At 40.8% G+C, this 11,049-nt stretch overlaps 1 long non-coding RNA gene across 1 annotated transcript; it reads left to right on the top strand.

The window, feature by feature from the left end:
- The first annotated feature begins 7,009 nt into the window (after positions 1-7,009).
- Positions 7,010-8,632, top strand: LOC147789848 (uncharacterized). The gene is made up of 2 exons (XR_015423284.1): positions 7,010-7,182; positions 8,387-8,632. It is a non-coding gene; the product is annotated as an uncharacterized LOC147789848 (long non-coding RNA).
- Positions 8,633-11,049: the final 2,417 nt, after the last annotated feature.

Below are 11,049 nucleotides of genomic sequence, written 5' to 3' on the forward strand. Positions count from 1 at the left end.
TGTCCCTGGATTCCCCTATTTCTTCATTCGAGTTAACTCCTTCCCCTTTTCCTATTTCTTTCTTCATTCTCTTTCTTGAACTCGGTAAAATCAAGTGTTTCAAGTCAAGCAGTCAGCATCAGCAAAGAAGTAGAACTCTTCCTTGGGACAAAAAGCCCATACTTCTTAGTCTATTTTGGGGCGTGAAAGTGAAGTAAGAAAGACTAAAGGTAAGAGCCCTCTTAGAGTTAATTCGTTTCAGTATTTATTGACTATTGAATTAACTCGAGACGTAAGTCTGAGAGTTCGGTCAAGGACTTCACTCCTCTCTGTCGAGACTTAGAGTTATATACCAGTGTGTTTGTGACTTCTTTTCTTTCTATGCTAGTGTACATAGTAGGGTTTAGTTAGCCCTAAGATCCTGACTAATTGAATTAGCAGTTAAAGAGTCAATCTTATCTATCTTTACGATGTCATAGTCCTTCTATTCTAATCTGAGGGACAGCCAAGAGCAAATTGTACGCGCATAAGCCTCATTCATGTTGATCTGATGTGTCAAAGTAATCAGGTACAACACGTTCCTCCTTTAGTTTTGGCGAATATCATTGAGCTTTTCCAGTTCTGTAAGGCGTCCAATGGTCTGTCTCTGCATCCTTCTTTCTTTATCCTTGACGTAATCCAATGTAGTATATTTGTCATCTTTTGGCACCCCACAAAGAGGTTCTTCCTGCCTTAGTAAGTTCGAAATTCGGCTGTTCGTTCTTTCTTGTTTGATATCTAATAGCTTATAACCAATGAACCTTAACTCTGGGAACCCTGCTCTTGATTCTGCACAGCTTGTTCTTTTCTAAATTCTAAATATGGATCCAAACGTCTCTCCTGCCATAAAAAAGAAAAAGGGCATGTGGGATCAGGATGGATCAAAACAGCTGTCATTCGCCGAAGAAAAATCCGCCAAATGGTAAAAGAAAAAGATTCTTCCCTGTTCACTGGAAAAAAGAGAACGACACGCATCTCTTCGTTTGTAAACAAGCTCTTTTGACATAACGTTTTTGATTGGGGATAACCCGCCTGGCCAATCGGTTTCTGATTCAATCGGATTGCTTAACGGAATAATGATAACGTCCTTTCTGCTCTCAACCCCGTAACCATAGAAGATGCCTTTCCTGCCATCTCTGCGATTTGCATATTTTGTTCTATTGCCTCTCTGTTCTGCTGAATTTGCGCTATTTCTTCATCTGTTCTCGGGCAGTCTGGAGGCATGCCATTGACCGTAGCCAAATGCCGCACAATTTGTTGGGATGTTCAATGTATCAAGAGTCTCAAGAAAGAGGTTCTATCATGTGTTTCCGCTGTGTCTTTGGTAGCAAGAGCCATAACATTTAGAATGCTCACACCTTCTTCACTTCAGCCATTTGGATGCGGTAAACATAAGAGTTGTATTCAATGTCTTTAACGAGGATATCCTTGATAAAAGAATGTGTGTTTTCCAGGATTTAACTAACCGAATGAAAATAGGAGCCAATATCCCGCGGGTTGGTTTGAAGAGGATGTAAAAGTGCTTTCTGCAACCTACCCATGATAGGCGAAATGAACATGTTCTTTTCACTTATTTTTGCCTTTGTTTCCACAGTTGTGACATGGTTGGATCCGTGCTATAAAAAATCTCAAGTTGAAATATTCTCAACAATGGATAGTTTTGCCTCTTCAAGATGATCAGCGTAGGCTTTCGGAAGACCAGTTTTAATGGGTTCTCGGTTCCTTCTCTGCTCAATCCATTAGGAAGAGAACAAGATAACCTGGTTTGAAAGGTAAAGACGATCAAAACCTTCTTTTGTTAAAGGGTTCGAAAGATAATGTCTGATATCATCCTCCTTGATCTTATTTATAAATAAGGAACTGGGAATAGCACGAAGAGCTGGAGAAGCCCCGTAAATTGTGTGACCCTCATTCCTAGAACTAGAATATCAGAATATAAGGAAACCCTACTATAAGATGCTTTTCATTTTCTTCAAAATCAAAAGCCTGAATCCGTTTTTTTCACTCACTTCGAAGGGAGAAGTTCTTTCGTCTTCCTTAGGTAGATGAAGAAAGTCCAGTTCTCTTGCAGCTTTCTCTTCCAGAAGAGCTTGCGCATTCAGTGACAAGTTTTCCTTTCCCCATCTCTCTGAAGCCTGTGAACTGTAAGTGTCAATTTCGGCAAGAGTTCGGTTTCTTCGTCGTTTACTAGGAAGACAGAATGAATAGGTTCATAGCTCAGGAGTTTACTACCAAGTTGTAGAAGAGGAAAACAGAGAATGAATCTTTCGAGAATTAATAAAGAATTAGAATTGAATATGAATCAGGTGTTTAGGTGGCTCTTCACTTTACCTTGGGAAAAAGAGTGAGCGCAATACCTATCATCTTTACCTTTAGTCTGTCTACCTTCAAACAAAGACTTACAACTCAGATAGTCAATCGGAGAAGGAATCTTGACCTTCTTCCTTATCTCAAACCAAGATCTGTCATTTCTAATTCCTTCATCATGCTCTTTCAAAGATTTCTTCATTATTGCCAGTAAATATTAAATCATCAACATATAAGCAAATAATGAGAATGTTACCTCCCAGGGAGTTCAGTCTCATTAATCTTTCATTTGATTCTACCTTTGTAAACTCTGTCTGAGTCTTCTGACTTTGACTCTCCATACGATTTTGCACTTCTCAACAAATAGAATATGATTGACCTGGTCCCCTTTTCAGACAAGACCCTCTTTCTTTTTCTTTCTTTGTTTTTCCGCTTTTTAATTTGGAATTACCTCTTTAAAAGGAGATTCACTATCAGACTCAGACACTCTGACTCGGTTTCAGACTCGGACTCTGGAAGAAGAAATACGGTATAATCACGTTAGCATTCTCTACCCAGTATAAACCTGCCAAGGGACCAGAGAGGTATAACAAAAGCCTTCCACATCTCTTTCTTCATTACGTCTTCCGGGGAAATAGCAAAATGGAATCTATTCATCGCAGAAGCAAAACCCTCCTCAGCAGAGTATCTTAAAGATAACAGGTAAAGATTGACTTTCTCAACCAACCCATGTCTCTATTGTTCTCTCTTGCTCATTTTATGAAAGGCACTCCGATAGTCCTTAAGTATTATTCTAATTATTATAGTCTATGTTCACGGTTTTATAGCATTCTACCATCTAGTGCTATGTGTAGCCAAAAGATTTGAAAGAATAGCTAAATATCATCACAAGACTCGGAAAGCGTTGTATCCATGACAGGTCTCAATATCTGGGGTATTAAACTACTATCTTTTACAAAAGGATCTTTCCATATGAGTCAAAGAGGAATGAATTACCTTCTGCCAGTTGTTTTCATGAGGGCTTGGCTCCTTCTTGGCCCTCTCATACGGATCAAATATTTTATTGATATGATCTTCGTCCATGCTTATACGTCATTCCTGTAAAAGAAATGATTTCATCAACAGTTTTCTATCGTCCTGATAGCTGACTAATTCGTATTTCTGTGCACTGTTCAGGCTTTACACCTCAAAAAGATAGGAAAACTGGCAATATTCCATCAATCGGGAGATTGAAGCAATGGTCAATTTCGTAAGTTGGTCTTCTGTGTTCGTAGAGACAATTACAGATGAGCCCCATGATGTCGCAAATACAAAGACCGGGAATCCACGCAGCAACAAGTCTTACCCCCGCGCTGAAGCAATGGCAAGATGATAAAGATCTGTATCTTCCCCCATTAGAAAGTTTTTTCTATTGCTTATCGCGCTTTGGGAAACTGAACGAATAACAAATAACATCAAGTTGCCCGCGGACCTTCTGCACGAGCTCTTCCCTCCTTCTTGCAGGGAAAGATCTGTCTTACAAAATCCTCTAATTAATTTTCCCGTATAAGAGGTTCAGAGACGAAAGCAGTTTCTTTTCTTGTTCAATATCTGTAAGTGGCTTATTCTGGCTCAAGAAAATCAGTCCCTTTTACTAATCCCGAGCCGAAAATGAAGGGATTATAGCGTAGACTTTCTGGACATATGTTGTGTTGGAAGAATACAGTTTGAAGCACCTAGAATCTCCTGAACCTTTTCACAGGTGGGGAGCAATCCTCGTAAATTCTTCCACACATATGATTACCTGTAAAATACTATATATTAACCTTCTTCAATTAAGTCTAAAACGGCTCAGATTTCACTTTTTTATGTTTTGGGTCTACCAACAACCGAAAACCCTTAACCCTAGGGCTTTTTACGGGGAAATATACGAAAAGTGGGCTAGGGTCTTTAGACAAATTAATCAAATTTGTCCACAGGGAAAGAAGAAATTCCTCTTATCTGAATTACCCAAAAAAACACAGGAGCAATTCAGTCTGGCGTAGTCAAGTCTTTCTAAATTCTTGAGAAAACTCAATAGTTTATCTGCCGAAGGTGAAGCATAGAATACCCCTCATTTGATCATTCAGAAAAAGGGCTAGAATTCATTAAGTAAGGTAGTAAGGAAATGAGCTATGTTTTAAGGATAATCTATCATCGGTTTCTATCTAAACGACTTGACTTTATTTGAGCATTTCATTCATATGCCAGCTGTGTACCTCTTCTCTCTCACTCAAATGAGCATCCATGACCTCAATGAGATTCTCGGTGATGTTTTCGTAGTAGGTCTCCTTGGCCTGTGTCGATAACGTTCAGTCGTCGTAATTTTTCTTTTTCGATACCCATCCCTTAAAGAAAGGTGCTTGTAGGAACCCCCTCGAAAGCGAAAGAAAGACGCCCCGTTCCACTTTTGTCAGAATAGATTGCTGCATTTCTTCTGGTCGTATTTCGCGTTCTTTCTCATGGAAAAATTGTAACATCTTCTTGATTTGATTATACAGCTTCACGCGCGCGATTGTATGCGGTGGGTTTGTATCCATCAACAACCCACTCATCCCGACGACATGCTTCTACCCACTTCTCCCAGACGATGACAAATCACGTACTCAAAATAGTCATTGTTCATCAGCTAAAGTGTCTATGCAGTCTAGACTTCATAATAAACCCCTCCTTAGTCAAAATGAAAGTGTAATGTAACGCTTTGGGGTAAAGATGTGTCACCACCTGTCCCAAAACCCTTAGAATCCGTGGGGAAAACTGTCTGTTTTCATAGATGGACTCTATCCCCAATGGATGTAATGGTGATGCGTCTTAGTTGATTCTTAGGGAGAGCGCTATGAGTGAAGATAAAAAGTCCGAAGATAACAAAGAGAAATTCTGGGAAAAAAAAAAAGAAAATAGATATGTTGTGGGATCTTCTAAAGAAAACTACGCAGAGTACGTTATCAAATTGCGCTCTTTAGTATTTATCACAGTAATTATATTGAGTGAGCTTACACAGTCTTCCTTATTATTACCTTATTATTATATAGTTTAGATAGTATATTAGGACAGATTCTTTGACCTATTCTCTGGGGGAAATTATAGTTTTTCTTTGCAAGCTTTGTCCGTGGACGTTGCAACTAGTTATACTTGAATGAGAAATGATATCCGATAATGGGATTTCTTGGCTACTCTATAAGGTTAACTATTTATTAGTAGATGAGAGAGAAATTCGAGGAGTTGACTAGTCAGACTAAAAAAGATATTAGTGGTGTTCGCTAAAAAGAATTGAAAAAAGAACACGTGAGGTCAAATTCATTACGGATAAAATCAACTAAATTATTCATTCTAAAGAGTGGGAAAAGCAAATCAAAACTTTAGTCGACGCAAGAAAGAGTAATTCATTAAAGAGGAAGAAAAAGACTTTTTTAATAAGCAAGGAATTTGAAAGAAGTTTAAGAGGTTTGTGCGCAAAAATGAAGATAGGTGAAATAGGAGAATTAAGGATGCTGTGCTAAGAGTGGGATCGTGTGAATAATACCTATCGTTAAGAAAATAGAATTCTTCCAAAAAGACGCACCTATAGATGTTTTATCTATGGTTAATTACTTCGGTATAGAAGTAGAAGAGAAAAAACTTGCTTGAATCTAGAGCAGATAAATAAAAAGACTTGACAGGATAGTTGTAATACCCGAATTTTTTAGATAAATAAATAAAAAAATAAAAATAACAACATAGGGGCAAAAGGGTCATTTTGCCCCTACTCTTATCCAAGGGGTCTAGTTGTTTGGGATCCAAGAAGAAAGAGAGAGAAAAGAAAAGAAAAAGAGAGAGAGAATAGAGAAAGGAGAAGAAGTTAGGGTTTGGGAGAGAGGAAGAACAGAGATGACAAATCGCCATTGGAGATCGGATCCAAGGCAAGAAACCTCGAAGCAATACTTCTCTCAGTGCTGGAAAAGGAGTTCGGGTGGTGGAATCCACTCATTCCGGCAAGAAAATCCGAGAACGGACAAAGTAAGGTTCCGAACTTCTTATTTCGATTTTATCTAGATGTGAGGAGTTTCATGAGCGTTAGATCTGGAGTTTTTGAGGCATGTGACTAAAATAAGATTCTCACAGGTTTCTTGAAGTTCTTGGACGAGAATCGGACGAAAATCAGAGTTTAGTCTGACTTCGGGTAGAGCGATCGAAAATAGAAAATGTGAGTTTTTCTGTATATTTGGACGGCCTTAACTCATCCTGTGTTCAAGAAAAAAATAAAGAAAAAATATATTGTAGAAGTAGAATATGAGATCTACAATTTGCGTGTAGGAACTTTGTTGATATGGATTACGGATTGAAAGATAAGAAAATCGGAAGAAAATAGATCGAAAACGCCAAAAACTCACGTTTCTGGAAAATTTGGAAAAATGCAGGAGGAGAGAGAGGAGGCCTTGCCGCCACGCGTCGGCCGGCGTATGGAGGAGCGCGGCAGGACCAACAAGTGACACGTGACGACTGCGGGTTGGGGAGGCGTGCCCCACTGGCTAGTCGACACGCGTTAGGACGCGGATTCGGGTCAACCCGAGTCCGATCCGGCGCTCCGCACGCGACCCGAGAACACCGAACCGAACCGGCCGCTGGCCCGCGACTGCGCGGGAAGCCGCGCGTAGAAAGCCACGCGAAACACCCTCCAGGGCGCGTGTAGGCGCGTGGTTGATCTTTTTCCCTCCGTTCGACCTCCGTTTGCTTGTTTTTCGCACCGATTTCAACTCTGATCCTATTTTTATGTGAATTAGGACCTATCAAGGAAATTCCAGAATGTTTGGAATCTTTTCCGGCAAATAATTCGAGCTTGGGAAGGCACGCGTCAACCATGTAAGTAGCCATTTGAATTCCCACGAGCAGTACTTGTAGGAACCGCTAGGAAAAGGCATGCATGCTACCACCTATGAAATTAGCTTGCCCGACTTAGCGTGTTATTATAGAAACTGTGAATATAAGATGATTATGGAAAGCTAGATACAAAATGTGTATTAAATCTGTTTTGGTCGAGACTCTGATAATGTATGGATGCATGAGGAGGTTGGGAAACTTGTGAAATCTGCGCTCCGGGTAAAGATGGACGTCATCTTCCCGTTGAGCATGTTTGATAATTTTGCATGAATTGCTGCGTGTAAACTCTATTGTATGATGATTGCTTGTATTATTTTTCTTGATGAATAGGAAGAAATTATGAGCTTAGATTAGGATGCTTATGGCTAAATAAGCTAGACGAGACCCTAGATTGGGGGACCTCTAGAATACCGTGCAATTAGACACGCGAAATGATTACCAGCGGAACCAGAACCCAGAATTCCAAACCCGATAGGTTTGTGACACCAGGCACAAGAATCCTAGAGAAACACGAATCTAAGCCTACGGCACCAAGTTCCACCCTATAAAGAATACTAGGTCACCACGGTAACTGTAGGTAGCCCGCTAAAGTTGAGCAGTGAAGATAGTGTCATCAGAACCTCCACTTCCCTCTCTCCTCCGATACCATACCGTCGAGACAGAGCTCCGGTACGGTGATCGTTGAGCTTTGCAGATCCGAATAGGGAAGTGTGACAGGTACCCAGACCTAGTGGTGATAGCTAAGGGGTCTTCTGAACAGGACTCCTGGGCCGTAGAAACCCGTCCCTGAGCAGGGGACGTGGAGCCACTTAGGATAACTCAGTAGCTGACCAGCACATAGGGGGTCTCACCCCGTTTTGTGGATGTATGGTCCCGTGTGAGGGTCGTCAGTTAACCTCCACGGATGATGTTCAGAGAGAGAGTCACGTATTCAGATCCAGCCATACGATCCCCTCAGATTTGCTTATGAGGTCGCGCCTCACCTCAGGACACTGATCATTTCACTGCATAAGATGGGCAAGCCTTTTATGATACAGAAAAGAGAGTTGCAGCTTAGATCACTCTCCTTAGAAACCCGAGAAAAACCGTGGCTACCTACCAAGATAAGGATGCGAAAAGAGCCTACAAGTAGGCTGCTTACTGAGTATATTTTTATACTCACCCCTTTCTCCCCTTTTTTTTTCAGGTACCAGTCGATACGGGGAGGTGTTCGAGAGTTGTGCGGTCACAGAGGGGTGTCGTTCCGGAGCGTCAGTCCTTGGTCGGTCTTTTAGAGTCCTTTGTCCGTTTTCATATTTAGAGTCTTTTGTATTTTTCTTCATAATTGTATTTTCCATTTGAAATATTTGATTTTAATTTTGTATTTCATTTTTACATTTGCAATTTCCTTTGTAATATTTTCGAAACAAATCTTCTTTCTCTTTTGTTTTAATTGAATGGTATTTTTATCCTCTTACTTTGCTTTTCTTTTCTTTTATTTTCTTTTTGTTTGTTTTCGATTTTATCCTTTTAGTCACGTTTTCGATTCTTCGAAGCCTCGAAAATCGGGTCGTGACAGATTGGTATCAGAGCAGTCGGGTTTTGATTCTGTAGACTTTTTTCTAGGATAGAGAGTCGTACACCTCTGTGAACTCAGCTTGACGACATACCTCGCCGCGACCAGGTACGCTGTCTAACCTTGTTTAGTAGGTTATGATATGATGTAATGCCAGTAAGAACTTGATGTATGTTTTGGGTTAACGCTTTAGGGTGTTAAAAGTGAACATTCCCTCTGTATGTTGATGCTAGATTCGAATTATTGTGAGGAGGCCGAGAGGGGTCATGTTTTAGTTTATTGGCCTTAGGAAGACAAAAAGGTGACTTCGCAGAGCGCGTGACGTCCAACCCTTTGAAATGTACATGAGATTTTCTTTTTAAGGCCCAGTACGAGATGATATACCTATGACCTAGCCTCCCATGACCATAATTCTAGATGTCAAGCATGCCTCCGTGGAGATCACGTAGTAGGCCCAGACAACATAGAGTTGTCTTAACCACATAGTAGACCCAGACAACATCGTTCTTACAAGTAAGGGCAGCCACTGTAGGAATTAAGCACCCCTCAAGCAAACCATTTTCACAGTGAGTTTGGTTAAGTTGGAAGTCGAGAGATAAGATTCACCAACAGAGAGAGCGAAACTATGGGGGCCATGGATTCAAGGTTGGTTGGAGTCTTCGTGATATAAGTTCAGGTTTATGGACTTCCATAAGTGAGATGTGCACTTTTATGCCACTAATGAGTCATGGGGTGTAGGATATTCCTACTAAAGGATCACCCAATGGATGACAAGTCGCTTTGGACCTTGGTGGAGAGGACCAAGTCCAAAGGCAGCACGTGGTTATCAAAACTATAACATTGTGTTCTAACCTATCCTTTGGTCAGGGCATGTATACTCACAAGGTGAAGGACGTGGAACTGTCAAGGTAGTCCAATGAACCTCAGGGTTGAGAACAGAAAGAAAAGAGGTCAAACTATGGTCATGCCTTTACCGTCTGAAGGAAGAAAGTCCAGATGGGCTTTAATAAGAACCAACCCTTGTGTAGGTGATCCGGACTACAAAGAGTAGAACTCCAGTTTCATACACGAGTGTAATGCCAAACTTTTGAAGAATTCTCAGGTACAGGTAGAACTTCCAAATAACGTGATTTTGGAAATTACCTGAAGGATAGTGAGATGGTGACTTGTAAATAGGTAAGGCTAGCAGATACATGATATGTATTAGAGAAGACACTAGACGTGGCACCCTCAAAGTTCGAGGGAGGCTAGCTACCAAACCAGAGTTTTCAGAGAGTTCCCTAGGATCCTGTACAAGAACTTGAAAGGTTCACGTGCTCGAAAAAGAGCCAGTGATGAGATATCACTATGAGAAAATGTGTCTAGCTCAGTCATAAAAGATACGACAGGGGTTAACCTAGGTGAACGTAGAGAACTTATGTAAGGATCTTTACTTCCAAAAGAACCCGTACTTAGCCCAGATGGGTATTAGTACTTAAGCGAGTCACGTTACAGGGCGTCTCGCTGAGCAAAAAGTTGGCTAAATGAGATGAAATTACTAGGCCATTTTGGAGAAGTAGTAAAGACCGCCTCGACAAGGTTGGGATATCGCCAGATGAGAACCAAAGGGTAAGACATACTTAAAACAGCCTTTAGAAGCCGCTATGGACATTATGAGTTCATATTCATGTCTTTTGGTTTAATTTAACGTTTCTGCAGTTTTATGGAACTGACGAACAGAACGTTTAAGGAATTCCTAGACATCTTCGTGATTTGTTCGTTGATGACATTTTGGTGTGTTTTAAGTCTGAGGTATAGTATGAGGAACACTTGAGGAATGTTTTAACTCTATTGAGAGCCCACCAGTTGTATGCTAAATTCACAAAGTGCGAATCCTGGCTGCAGGAGGTGGCCTTTCTTGGCCACTTAGTATCCAAGCAGGGGATAACGGTGGACCCCGCTAAGATTGAAGTAATTTTGAAATGGTCTAGACCAACCACTGTCACTGAAGTAAGGAGTGCTCTAGGTCTAGCAGGCTTTTATAAAAGGTTTGAACAAGATTTCCTAAGACCTCAGCAGTGTGACACAGTTGACCCAGAAGGGAAACTCTATGTTTGCACACTAGAGTGTGAACAAAGTTTTCTGAAACTGAGAACGAGGTTGGCCATTGCACCTGTATTTTTAGTGCTTGATGGGTCAGGTGGACTTGTGGTTTACAGTGACGCCTTACGAAAAAGAGTTAGGGTGTGTACTCAAGCAAAAGGGCAAAGTGATAGCCTATGCCTCTAGACAAATGAAAGAGTATGAGCGCGACT

This window comes from Cucurbita pepo, chromosome 12 (assembly GCF_057944985.1).
Source record: "Cucurbita pepo subsp. pepo isolate OVF chromosome 12, ASM5794498v1, whole genome shotgun sequence".
Classification (NCBI taxonomy): Eukaryota; Viridiplantae; Streptophyta; class Magnoliopsida; order Cucurbitales; family Cucurbitaceae; genus Cucurbita; species Cucurbita pepo.